The 12,943-nt window shown below is 43.6% G+C and overlaps 1 protein-coding gene across 8 annotated transcripts in view; it reads right to left on the bottom strand.

Annotated features, from left to right (window-relative positions):
- eif4g3a (eukaryotic translation initiation factor 4 gamma, 3a) overlaps positions 1-12,943 on the bottom strand; it is a 90,503-nt gene that overhangs the window by 74,585 nt on the left and 2,975 nt on the right. The window lies entirely within an intron of this gene.

Here is a 12,943-nt window from a genome sequence, read left to right as displayed (position 1 = left end):
CCTGGTGACTGTACAAGAAACCAATTTTTGCAGGTAGGGAAGCAACCACTTTTCCATCTACTAGCTGCTGGTAGAGGATCATTTTCTCTCCAACAGATACATCATCGCTGTCAGGTGGAAATGGAAGAGAGAACCTGTGTTCCACTGAATCCAATATGTAGTCATAAGCTCTCAATACTTTTCCTTGATTGCGTGTTTATAAAAGCTTTTTTTTCTCCCAAGATGCACTTGAACATGGTTATGCATACTCAATTAAATCGATTAGTTCTATTAACACTTTGACTGCGTAATTAAACTGTTGTAGACCTATAGTGCTTATAGCAATGCTCCTCTATCCATAATGAGAGATTTTCTTTTTTCAAGAATTAACAGTTCTTCATTACGAGGGTGTATTGGTGTGTGCCTTGATAAACTCAAGTGACAATTACATAACATTAAATCCAACTACAGGTATAATGTTCCATTACTATCTCACACTGTCAAGTCTGATCTCTCTTTAGAAGCGTTAATATTCCAAACGAGATGCTTGAAATTAGGACAGAACATCATCGTTCTGATCAAAACCATGGAGAGTGCTGAAGATTCAGAGCAAGGTTTGTCGGGCCGTAAACAAGGAAGTGAATGGATGCGAGCATGCGCAAAACATGTCTAAAATACCTAAAATGTCCCCAGACGTCCTAGGCCTCCTACGGGTGTAATTATAAAGACGTCAGGGGGACGTCTTGGGGAAAATAGTGTTAAAAATGCTTTTCTGGCAAGTACAGCAGAATTTGTTTTGCAATTGAAATACAGTAAATGCTATGCTATAGTAATTTGCTGACAATAAGGGGAACGTAACTCAAAAGTTAAAAAATAAACAAACTTCTAGAATGGAGAAAATCAAGTAATTTATGCACAGTTTTGGTGTAGCAATTAGCAAACGCTATTTTTGAGCGCACACCTGAGTATATCCTGTCAGAGCAATGTCTCCGGTCTCCCTTTCCAATAAAAGAATACACATTGTTTTGCCATCTCTAGTTCTCACACCCATGTGCCGTCTCAGCTCACTTCTTGATTCTCTATAAACAATCCATTACTGCCTCAGCAGGACGTGCTGCGCCTAGCCTTTCTTCTCCCCACAGTGATTGCTGGCAAACTGTGAAAACAATTGAGCATTCTCAGTAAGCGCTCAGATTTCTGTCTCATCAAGTGACAGTCCTGCTTCTTTTCTGCCAGTAGCTCGGGCTATGTGAAATGTCTTGACCTTAGCATGGAGCAGGTTTCTGTCTCATATTAATTTATGAACCACAGAGTAGTAATGTACAGAGAGCCAACTCACCCGGATATGTGTAACATCACTACCCAGGCATACAGTATACGATAATGGAGCTGCCATTTTGTTTGGGGGTAATGTGGTCCTGAGAGCCACAACCGTTTTGTGACCTGGTCTCCTGTCTCAGTGGTGATTTCACACTAGTTTGTTGAAGTTGTTACCATTAAGAAACAAATGCATAATATTCAGTTGAAAGTGTTTGAAGGTCGATAGGGCATTAGGCGCATTATGTATGACCATTGCACACATTCTTGTGTCATTTTTAGGATTTAGGGCACATGAAAAGGGTAACTGACTGGTAAAGTGACAAGTGTTTCCACTTAAAACAACTTGTCAAAATGTTCTGTCGGAATATAAAAGAATGGGTTCCACTTCAGAGTAACAAAAACAGTTTTGGTTTTCATTTATTCCTGTGGCCTCATTAACAGTCATCACAACAGTAGCCTGGGGTCCACCTATGCATTCTATGGCATAGGCAGCTCCCGGCAGGATCCACCGGGAGAATCTAGACGCAGCTGCGCGACATGACTAATTAATTAGAGCGACTGAGACCTCTAGAGGAGTGTGTGTGTGTGTGCGTCAATTTAACAAAAGGTGCAGACGATCAGAAATCAGCAGAGAGTGATCGACGTTTGCGCTACTCTATGCCGAATTGACTCGTTCCCAGACTTTTCTTTTCCTCCCTGGAAATAAAAACGTCTGGGTGTCCGAGGCTATCACAACAGTGCCTGACCCAGTTACCCAGAGAGATGTGTGGTGGATTATTAATACTCATAACAGAGACTTTAAGAAATAATCGAGGGAAGAGTGGACTGAAACAACGTCACGTTTATTACAAGAGTGGTCTGTACCAGCCCAGGGAGACTGCACGGATGCAAGCCTCCCTAGCTGTAGAAATGAGTCTCTCTTATACACAATGAAGAAACACAAATACATTTGAGGTGTGGTCAGTGGTCAGTGGACATGGTCAAACATGAGTCTTGGGTAAGAATAGGTCATCTTGACAGGCAATCAACAGGTGGAAGCCTTGCTCTTTAAGCTCTTTAAGGGAGTGTAGTATTCTCTCCCACTACAGATGTCACACTTTTATTTTTCTTACATAAGAAGAAAAAAGAATCTTGAGGAATTGGTAACTTAAAAAAAACATAATTGTATATATATACAAACTTTTCACCGTCTCTGGCAGGATCAATAACGGTAGGTACCTATCCATCCATCTTTTTTTTCGTTTTAGCTACAATGACATCACACCCTAGGCTAGTACATGTGAATATAGGGTCAGGGAATCATCATCACAAATGTATTGGAGGTGCAAACAAAAGGTGCTTCTTCTGTGGATTTAGTTATTTTTAGGTGACTCAGGATAGGAGCTTGAAAAATACATTTGGATACCCCATCTCCGCTTCTTAAAATAATTGTGCCAGACAGAAAAATCTATCACTGTACACATGCACAAACTCATTGACGATACCTGCGCTGACTCAGCCACGCCTCCAAATACATGTATGCGTCTCTCAAAGAATCGAAGATCTTTTTTTTTCTGCTGGCAATGACCAAAAACTGTGATGAATTCCTGAATGCTGGCAGTGACCACACATTCCAGGGGGTTTATTGCCAGAGGTCCTTTGCTCATAGTTATGTTGAGGTTAGCCTGCCAGAAAACTAAACCGTACCAAATTAAAACCTCACTATGTTGTAGCACCATGTGAACAACCAGAGAAGAGATGGACACACACACACACTTAAGTTATCCTCAGATTCAAGCAAACTCAGTATTGATACCATAAGCTTTTCCCCGACTACCCATGGTGTTATTGTAATGATACAGCTCTGCATAAAATGTGACACATGCCCCTCCCTCAACACAGATGAAGTGCCCTTGAGCAAGGCACTGAACACCCAACTGCTTAAGTGGAGATGCAACATATTAGCTGCTAGAGCAATGGAAAACACAGTGTCTGACTGAGGCGGAACAGCATTACACCTGATGCTACGCACTTATTTTAGATTAATAATCTAATGTAACATTAAGTTATAACATTACCTACATTGCCAGCTAAAAGTTAAAACCACATCAAACTAGCGCAAATGAGATAAAGGTTTCTAACTTTTAACCCGGAGCCCGCCAGAAGCGTAGAAAGCGTAGATTATTTTTTGTCTGGCAACCCGCCAACAGCGTAGCCTACGTTTTCTAGGCTTTATATTCTTTAATCCATGTTTTGATCGGATCGCATCGATAGCATCCCAGTGTAAAGTGTGACAGTGACATTTTGAAGATGCGCATCCACTTGCACTCTATGTGCTACTTTCAACGGCCGACAGCACGTGCTGTGATGCTCGCCGTCTAGTTTTTTCGAGCGAGACAACCGGTCAAGAAACCACAGCATTACGTCATCGTAACATCCGGTTACGGATATTTGGCTCTTCAAAATAAGGGTTGAAAGGGAAAAGACCTTGGCAATGCACGATAAATAGATTAATTAATCCTGGCGGTGAAACTTAATATCTGCATTCGAATTGACATCTGTGACACATTCGGCAAAAAGAAAACCTCTTCAGATCTACACAATTCACTTAAAAAGGTTTTTTGTGTATAACCTAGATGTTGTGTTTGCCAAGGAATCATGTAGACAAAGCCAACCCTTTGACACTGGATAAAAGGAGGCCACTGGTGACGGCTTCACATTTGACCCTGGCTGAGTGACTGATACAATAGACATGACAAAGAAGTGAAAACAATTGGGGGTGGGCGAGGGCTGGGGATCCCTGGCTGGACCAAAATATTGCAGAAAGATGCCAAATATCTGAGCTGGACGGATGCGTAGGGACACTGGACAATCATCTCTTGTTCATAAGGATATATTGTCAGTCTCACTAGATTCTTCATTAAGCTCCCGCTAGGATAATCATTTATTTATTTTTTAAGGAGACATTGTCACTGGTTTGATTCCTAACAGCATCTGTTTGCAATTGACGATATGCAGACCGCGTCCATCTTGCCAGCAAGGTGGTAACTAGGTGCAATTTCCCCATTGACAGCCAGTCATACAATTAGAAAGGTCTGATTGTATTAAGCAATGTCAAACTCACCAACATTACAGCTGTATGAAAAGCTTGTGGTGTTGGTGGGTTTGATGTTGTTTAATACAATCAGAAAACAGGACTTTTCTGTTTGGATGAATGGGCTGTCAATGGGAAATTGCACCTAGTTACCACCTTGCTGGCAAGATGGACACGGTCTGCACTGCATATGATCAATACTAGTGATTGGGATCAACCTGATATTTCACGTTGTACTTTGTCCTTTGTGTATTTATTACCACTATGGAAATATTTGGAATGGCTTGCATTAAAGTTTGAGAGCAATGGTTTAATGGAACATTTTCCCTCAGCAGCCACTAAAATACCATCAATCACATTGTACCCGTGGGTACAAGGGCTGTCAAGTGTCGACAACAAGAACAAGAACCATGACTATATATATATGTCATTTTAAAAACCATTCCAACTCACTCAAATCAATTATTTAAAATTACTTTTCTGAGAGACTCAATCATTGAAGTTAATATATGGTCCTGATTATCCATGTATTGCATTGGTCAAATGCACAGGCACTCGGGCAGGAATACCAGCCAATAAATCCTTATATTGTCATTTGTCAGTGTATGCTTGGTGCCACCGTTTACAGAACGTTATCGTTCATCCGTGTTGATGCTCATATTATCGTTAGTCATTTTCGTGTAGTACGGCCATTCACAGTTATCGTTGCGTTATTGTTGGTGGGCGGGTACGGCCCTTTACAGTTAGCGATCAGCCAAGTTCAAATCAGCAACTGCACCACTGTGGCGGCACGTCAAAGAACATTTCACTACTAGCAGTGCTACACAGAGATTAGAGAGGGTATCTCTGCTTAACCCTGGAAACTCCTGTGTTATGTGGGATCAGGAGATATCACAACAAGCCTTGAGGCGGTTGCACAACACAGCCTCTTCTCTCCCTTTCAAAGTGTCAGTAAATGTTCACTAGGGTAAACATTTAGGCTATACAGATTGTAATGGATTAGGTTACCTTCCATCCACTTCTAATTTGCTAACTTGCAAAAACACATCCAGTCTGCAAAGACCTTTAGTGTGTGGAAACATCCATACTGCAACCATAATCATTGTATTATCCCTTTGCAGAATGCTTACTAGAAAGAATGGGATTAAATAACTGTCCCTTGTTAATAAACCTTTCAAGAATAAAGACTTAGCCCAGGCGGTGGCGTAACTGTCTGGGCACCCGACTGGTAATCCAGTCGCAGTGTGCCGCGGGTTCGACTCCCGAGCCCGACACGGCCTTTACTGCATGTCTTCCCCCATCTCTCTCCCGTTTCCTGTCAGCCTACTGTCTGTCCCTTCAAAAACCAATAAAAGGCGTAAGCCGCAAAAACAATATCTTAAAAAAATAATAATAATAAAGACTTAGTTTAGTTACGATTGTGAAAGCGATGAGGCTAAACAACAAACAGGAACTCCCACTTCAACTACAGGGAGATTAAACATTAAAGAGACTGACCACGTCACACATCTCAGGAGCATACTTAGAAAAGATGGTGGATCAGACGATGACATCAAAAGCAGAATCAACAAGGCTTTCACTGCGACCCATCTGGAACGCAAAGGCACTGTTCCTCCCAAATAAAATCAGAATATTCAACACCAACGTCAAGTCAGTTCTCTATGGATCAGAAACATGGAGACAATGGAGAGTGACCAATATTACCACCAACAAAGTCAGACTCCAGACCTTTGTTAACAGATGCACAAGACACATCCTGAACATCAGGTGACAGTCGAGACTGAGGCAAAGACAACTGGGCCCAGCTGAAGAAAACTACCCAAAACAGAGTCTGGGTGTGATTGCGGCCCTATGCTACCCTACAGCAGAAATAAGTCAAAGTTAGTTAAGACTGATTTTGTTTCAGTTGTCTGACAAAATAACTACATAAACTTTGCAAGTAATTATGAGTACAACTAGACCTCAGAGACCTCAGTCTCTCTCTCAGCCAATCTCTGAAATTGGGTAAGATGTGGGGAATCCCTCTCGAGCAGTGGTCCAACTGCCAAGCAGATAGTGATGGAAAAGTGGGCCATGAGTTAAGGCCTATTCATAGTCCAGTTTTCGGTGAAGCGGTGACCACCGAAACGGTAGTTCGTAAAAACAGAGAGATGTGTTGTTGAGTGGTGACCACCACGGCGTGCCACGCAACGTCATGTTATAGTTTTCGGTGGTCACCTCTTCACCGAAAACTGGACTATGAATAGGCCTTTACTCTCAAAGGTCACAGACAATTTAGATAAGGAAACTTTGTATAACCTAACTAGGAATATGCAATACATTTAATTCAATGCATGTTTTAATCAATAATTTGAACATTTCAATATGAATACAATATCATATCAGAAATGATTTTACTTTTAATGGGTAAAGGGAATATTTAACATCCCATTCAACCACCTGAGAACCAATGCCTTATTGTCTCCACCAGGCCGAAGACATGGGGAGAGAGTATGTTTTGCACTCCGTCCGTGTGTGTGTGTGTGTCTGTGTGTCCGTCCGTCTGTGTACAGCTAATCTCCGGCACCGTTAACCCAGTCGGTGCCAAATTTTGCACGCACACTCCCTGGATGCCAACGATGAACCTCTGCCCCAAATTTCCACAACAGCCTATTATAGCGCCACCAGGAGGCCGACTTTTGAAAAACACATTTTTTAATATTACTCCTCCAGATTCTGTCCCAAAATCCCGCAAATCGTTACACACCATCTCTATAATCATGTGTTCAATACGGATCTGTGCGATATTTCATATTCCATCCTAATTTGCTAACATTGGCTTTCAAAGTTTGCAGGATTGACCCGTTTGGAACAAAAAGCCTCAAATCATGAACGCAGCATGCAATTTACGTGAAATCTTTCACAGACTTTCCTACTAGGCTGACGAATATATCCCACCCTTTTCACATTGACCTGTTATAGCGCCATACAGGTGGATTTTTGCAAAACACATTTTTGGAACAAAATGCCTCAAATCATCCAATTGCCATCCAAGGCGTAAAAAGAAATGGCACCCTTTTCACATTGGCCTATTATAGCGCCACCAGGAGGCCACAACCTGCCCTGCCCTGAGGGGCACTTTATCTAGTTATATTTAGAGCATACAAGTCATCCCTGATTCTATGCGGTGACCATAAAGTAGCCATGGCATGTCCACTCCAAACCTCTGTCCATTGACCTGAAGGTAACCTGTAAGCCTCCCTTATGGCCACAAGGGGAAGGAAAGCTTTGTGCTGCTCTGCTCTGGCCTCATAGCTTACTGTAAAGCCACTTAAGTGCTGAGTGTGTAAGTAAGAGAGAAAGCAAGGGACAGGGAGTAACACGAAAGGGGATACCAGTGGCAAGAACAGAGGGAAGGAACTGCATATCACCCACTGTAAATGAACGGGAGGGGTTAAATATAAAGTATACATTTCTGTTTAAGGTGCACTTGATATAGAGCTATTTAACACTAATTTTAACAAACAATATCACAATTCAGAGAAGATGTTTTACAGTGAGGTATAATTCTCTGAGCCGCGGTGGTAAGCGAATCACTGCTCACCCAAACACATTTCTCTGTTTACCAACCACCGTTTCGGTGGTCACCTTATCACCTAAAACTGGAGTATGAATAGGCCTTAAAGCTTTCGTCTTCTCCAGGTTGGTCTACTCTCCTGCAACGCATTTCTCATCCGGATCCCTAGCAGGAGCCTTCAAAAGCTCCAGTATATCCAGAACCTCACTACTAGGGTCCTGATGAGAGTGCGTAAAAACAAACACATCACACCCATCCTTCCCGTCTCTTCCCGGATCCAAATACAAGATACCCCGGTTAACTCATCAGGGCACCCACGGCAACTCTCCTTCGTACCTCAAGGAATTAGTCTAACCACAAGCCTCTCTCCTCCACTCTTAAAACACTAACGTCCTTATAACTCCCATGACCAACCTATGTACCATGGGCGACCAGGCTTTCTACTCCTCCCCCCCAGTGCACCATGCTGTTTTCTCAAGGTGTTTTCTAAGCATTAGGGCCTGTAATGCATCACTTTGTGATCACCCCCTAATCTGCCCTCAGATGGTTCTGTGATCTCACAAGGCCAACTGCTGTGCAAGGTTACAGCAGCACTAAGAGACACGAGATATCCATTTGTATGGGCCTATACTAGAGGACCTCCTATCTGGCTTTTGGCAGTGGTCCAGCTTCTACCCTCAGTGTGGGATACCTGGGATTATCAGCGTGCCAGATTCAGAGTAGAGTCTCAGGAAGTGAGTGGAGACAGCCCAGATGGTGTGTAGACTGACACAAACCCTCCTGCTTCTCTGCTGGCCCACCAGTCACTCGTATACTTACTACAAACACGACATGCACATTACAACCAGGCAGGCAGGCATGCATGCACACATAAAGCACTTCAGACTTGTGCACATATCCAGGCGCACACACCAATGGATGAACAGAGGGCTCACAAAGCTCTGACTGCCTGCTGGTGCTGAGACTGCTCTTTCACCACAGTCCAGACAATAGGTGGTAGGCCAGGGGATTCAACCCTCTTATTAACCAGATCTTTGAGCAGACTGAGAATAGAGCTATTTTACAGCCCCATAAGCCTCTTCTTTCTTTTTTTTCAGTGAGGCATCGCCATCAACATTTAAATACAGAACGTAAACGGCATTAACTTAATATTTCAACAACGAAAACAAGACAGAATCTGATCTGCCCTTAAGTCATAAGAACAATACTTAAACAACACAATGTTGCTCCTTTATTTTAGAACATCTGTTGACCCAAATCGGGGTCCCTGACACAACTGTCTGAGCACACTGGTTTAGAGTGCTGCTGGTGCCAGCCACACACACACACACACACACACACACACACACACACACACACACACACACACACACACACACACACACACACACACACACACACACACACACACACACACACACACACACACACACACACACACACACACACACACACACACACACACACACACACACACACACACACACACGGCTGTTCTGAATGCTGGCTCAGAACAACTCAGCAGTTTATTTATAACGTGCCACAGTATGCGGTGCTCCTGGGAACATCTCAACATGTTGGCCGCATGCACCTGTCCCAGAATATGGGTTGGCGTTTCTGTGACCCACCAGCTGGGTACATAGGTTACCTAATCGCTAGTCACAACTCCCAAGTCAATGCAAATACTGGCTGCATAATGAAAGCGATGGATTGCACGGTTCATAGGATACACTTTACTCCCACCTCACTTTTCATTATTAGACTGCATTGTCATGTTTCTTTTTTTTTTTACAGGAAGCCAAATGAGGACAAAGTAGTAAGTAAATAAATTGAGCCATGTAGACAGAAGGAATTGGACTATCCATGATGAAATTAAAAGGCACAAAGCACTGTACAATAACGTATTGTACAGTGCTTTGTTGCACAGTACAAGTTATCAGCAATAGCGTTAAGATAAGTGTATGTGGGGGTCGGGGGGCTACAGTTCACCAGCTAGCAGAGTAGGGAGGGAGAGTTGGGTGAAGGGAGGGAGAGAGAGAACACACCGAGGCAAGGCTGGCTGACCTGGGCCCTTTGTTGGCAGATGGTGGGAAGCACCGCCTTGGCCCCTCGCTCTGAATGCTAAGCAGCGCTGCCATTGTCTGGGGAGGGCAGCGGCAGCCGCATGCGCTGGTTGTTTCTCTGGCAACCAGGAGCAGAAACAAACTGCCCCCCACCTCCTCCTTCTATGATCCCACCCTCCCCTCATGATCATCTCTCAGCCCTGGATTGCACATCTCAATCTCAACATGCATGGACCCCGCACAAATATTCAAACGCAGTACGGGGACATACCCAGTGGGAAATACCGTCCTTTGGGACCACAGGCCAGACAGAGCATAACATGCTCCCACAGACCCACTCCTGACATCAGAGGGCAGACGTGCTGCGATGTGATGTGGGCGATTTATTACAGACTGAACAGGAACATCACACGAAAAAATGTCATGGTGCATTGGGATTTCTGCTGAGTGATATGATTTTAAAGTTATATTCATTACATTGATGGACCAGACTTGAAATGTGTATGTTTTTATTAAGATTCCCTGATTATACCGTGCAATATTACACCCCGATAGGTTATGTCTATTCAATGGGACTGGGTGTAGATAGACAATGTCAAATGTCACTGGAGCATTGGCCTCTGCTGAAATCAGATTGTCTGATTGGCCCCTAAAGTGCCCCCCTGTTAATATTATTGTCATTTGTTTTTCCGGTAAGTAGTCACTTGGGATGCACACATTTAACAAATTAAACTGAGAGTTAAATTGACGTAAACCGCCCAAATCACCAATTGATAATTTACTGTGCAACCCTCACCATTGCGCCAGTGATGAGCCAAGTGATCCTAGACGCTCACTACTCCAGTTCTGTAGGATAGAACTAAATTACCCCCTCGTGTCAAAGCAGGTGTCTGTTTAGCCCCTTTCGGAACCCTACGTTAAAGTTTCTGACATTTTGATGACTTTAGACGTAGGGTTCCTTCCCGTCGACTTCAAGCGACGTGCTCATTTCAATATGCAGGCTGACTTACCCTCTCCGACACGTGTCTGCGCTGTGGGTGTGATGCCGACATATTCCAAAAGAAGAATATAGGAGCTATAGGAGACAACGGAACCCTCTGAACCCTCCGCGAACGGCTCAGAAGCCGTTAAGTATTTTTAATCTTTGTTAGACCGTTTTGGCAGCTCTGAAATTCTCTCTTGACTTCCTTATTGACATCCCATTGTCCCGCCTCCAGCGCCGGAACTGGCTATCTGCGCGTTCCTGCCTCTGTCGCAGGTAGCCAGCCACGGTGCTGGAGGCGGGACAATGGGATGTCAATAAGGAAGTCAAGAGAGAATTTCAGAGCTGCCAAAACGGTCTAACAAAATACTTAACGGCTTCTGCGCCGTTCGCGGGGGGTTCGGTTGTCTCCGTTGTCTCCTATAGCTCTTATATGCTTCTTTTGGAATATGTCAGCATCACACCCACAGCGCAGACACGCGTCGGAGAGGGTAAGTCAGCCTGCATATTGAAATGAGCACGTCGCTTGAAGTCGACGGGAAGGAACCCTACGTCTAAAGTCATCAAAATGTCAGAAACTTTAACGTAGGGTTCCGAAAGGGGCTAGTGTCTGTTTACACCTTCTATGAAAGCATTAAGTGGACCAGTGTGTCTCCATCTCTGTTCTGTGACAAGTTAGATTTAGAATTCACGTTTGGTAAATGCCAACGGTAAAAAATAAATAAATAATAAATAAATAACTGCCAACTCTGAAGCTGAAGCTCAGAAGAGATAACCGCGCTACATGCATTCAATGCACATTCACAACATAAAACTGTCCAGCAGCAGCAACCTCTCACACAAAAAAGTGGAAAGTCCTAACAGCGGGCTACAGCCTGGCATATTTTCCGGAAGTGCGTAATTTGTCTATGGGACCCAGCAACTACTGGCGAAGAGGCAATAGTCGAAAAGAGGGCAGAGGTACGTCGTTCAATAAATCTTTGGACGACATTGTCCGGCAATAGCCAATCAAATTCATGTGTTGCTCCACGCGGAACCATACCACCTGGCACCTATACGAGGACATAGTAATGACAGCACGAACCCCCAATAGGAGATTTTTATCGCCCAGTCACCGCAGTTCGCCCGCTATTAAAACGTAGTGTAAGGTTCCCAAGGGGTTAAAAATCCAACGCAAAAAACAATAGAGCACCGAAGTCCTGACGTCACTGCCCTCTACTACCAGTAGAGGGCAGTGAGCTCAAAGGTTCATGTATGTTTTTATAAGCATTGTACTCTCCATAGGGGGATTTTAGATCGCCTCATATAAGAACTGTGTTTGAAAAATAAACCGATCACCCCGGCCTTTTCACTCATATGGATATGAAGCATCGACTGAAGGTGGAAATGTACAAATATACCCAAAGAGTAACAAAATAAGCGTTAGAAACGAGCCAAACAACCCAGAGACTACATTTCCGGGTAGGCTGCTTCTTCCCGCAGCCCGTCGCACAACAGAAACTGAACGTTAATTACGTTTATTTTTATTTTATTGATATATAATGTATCGTGGTTAGTACGAGTCGAGTCACCACCAGCTGAGCTTACGTCAACGAGGAATCTCAGGAACGCAATATGTTGACAGCTGGGCGTGACGTATATGCTCAGCGACATTGCATTCATATGTAGTTTCAAGGCTTTTGCGGTCACATTAATTCCATTTTCTCTAGAAACTGGCTGTATCAAATATGAATGGACATCATTAACGACGCACAGCCACTCCCCTGACAGAAACGCCGAGGTGGTCGGTTTATTTTTCAAACACAGTTCTTATATGAAGCGACCTAAAATCGCCGTTTGGGGATCTCAATGCAAATAAACAAATACATGAACCTGGAGATTGACGACCTCTACTGAAAGTGACGTCAGACTTCGGAGCTCTATTGAGGAGGGAGACCACTGTACGATGAAAAAGAATAGTTTGAATGTCA

The sequence above is a fragment of the Electrona antarctica genome (assembly GCF_951216825.1).
Source record: "Electrona antarctica genome assembly, chromosome: 9".
Taxonomy (NCBI): Eukaryota; Metazoa; Chordata; class Actinopteri; order Myctophiformes; family Myctophidae; genus Electrona; species Electrona antarctica.
This window is presented reverse-complemented; position numbering and strand designations above follow the sequence as displayed.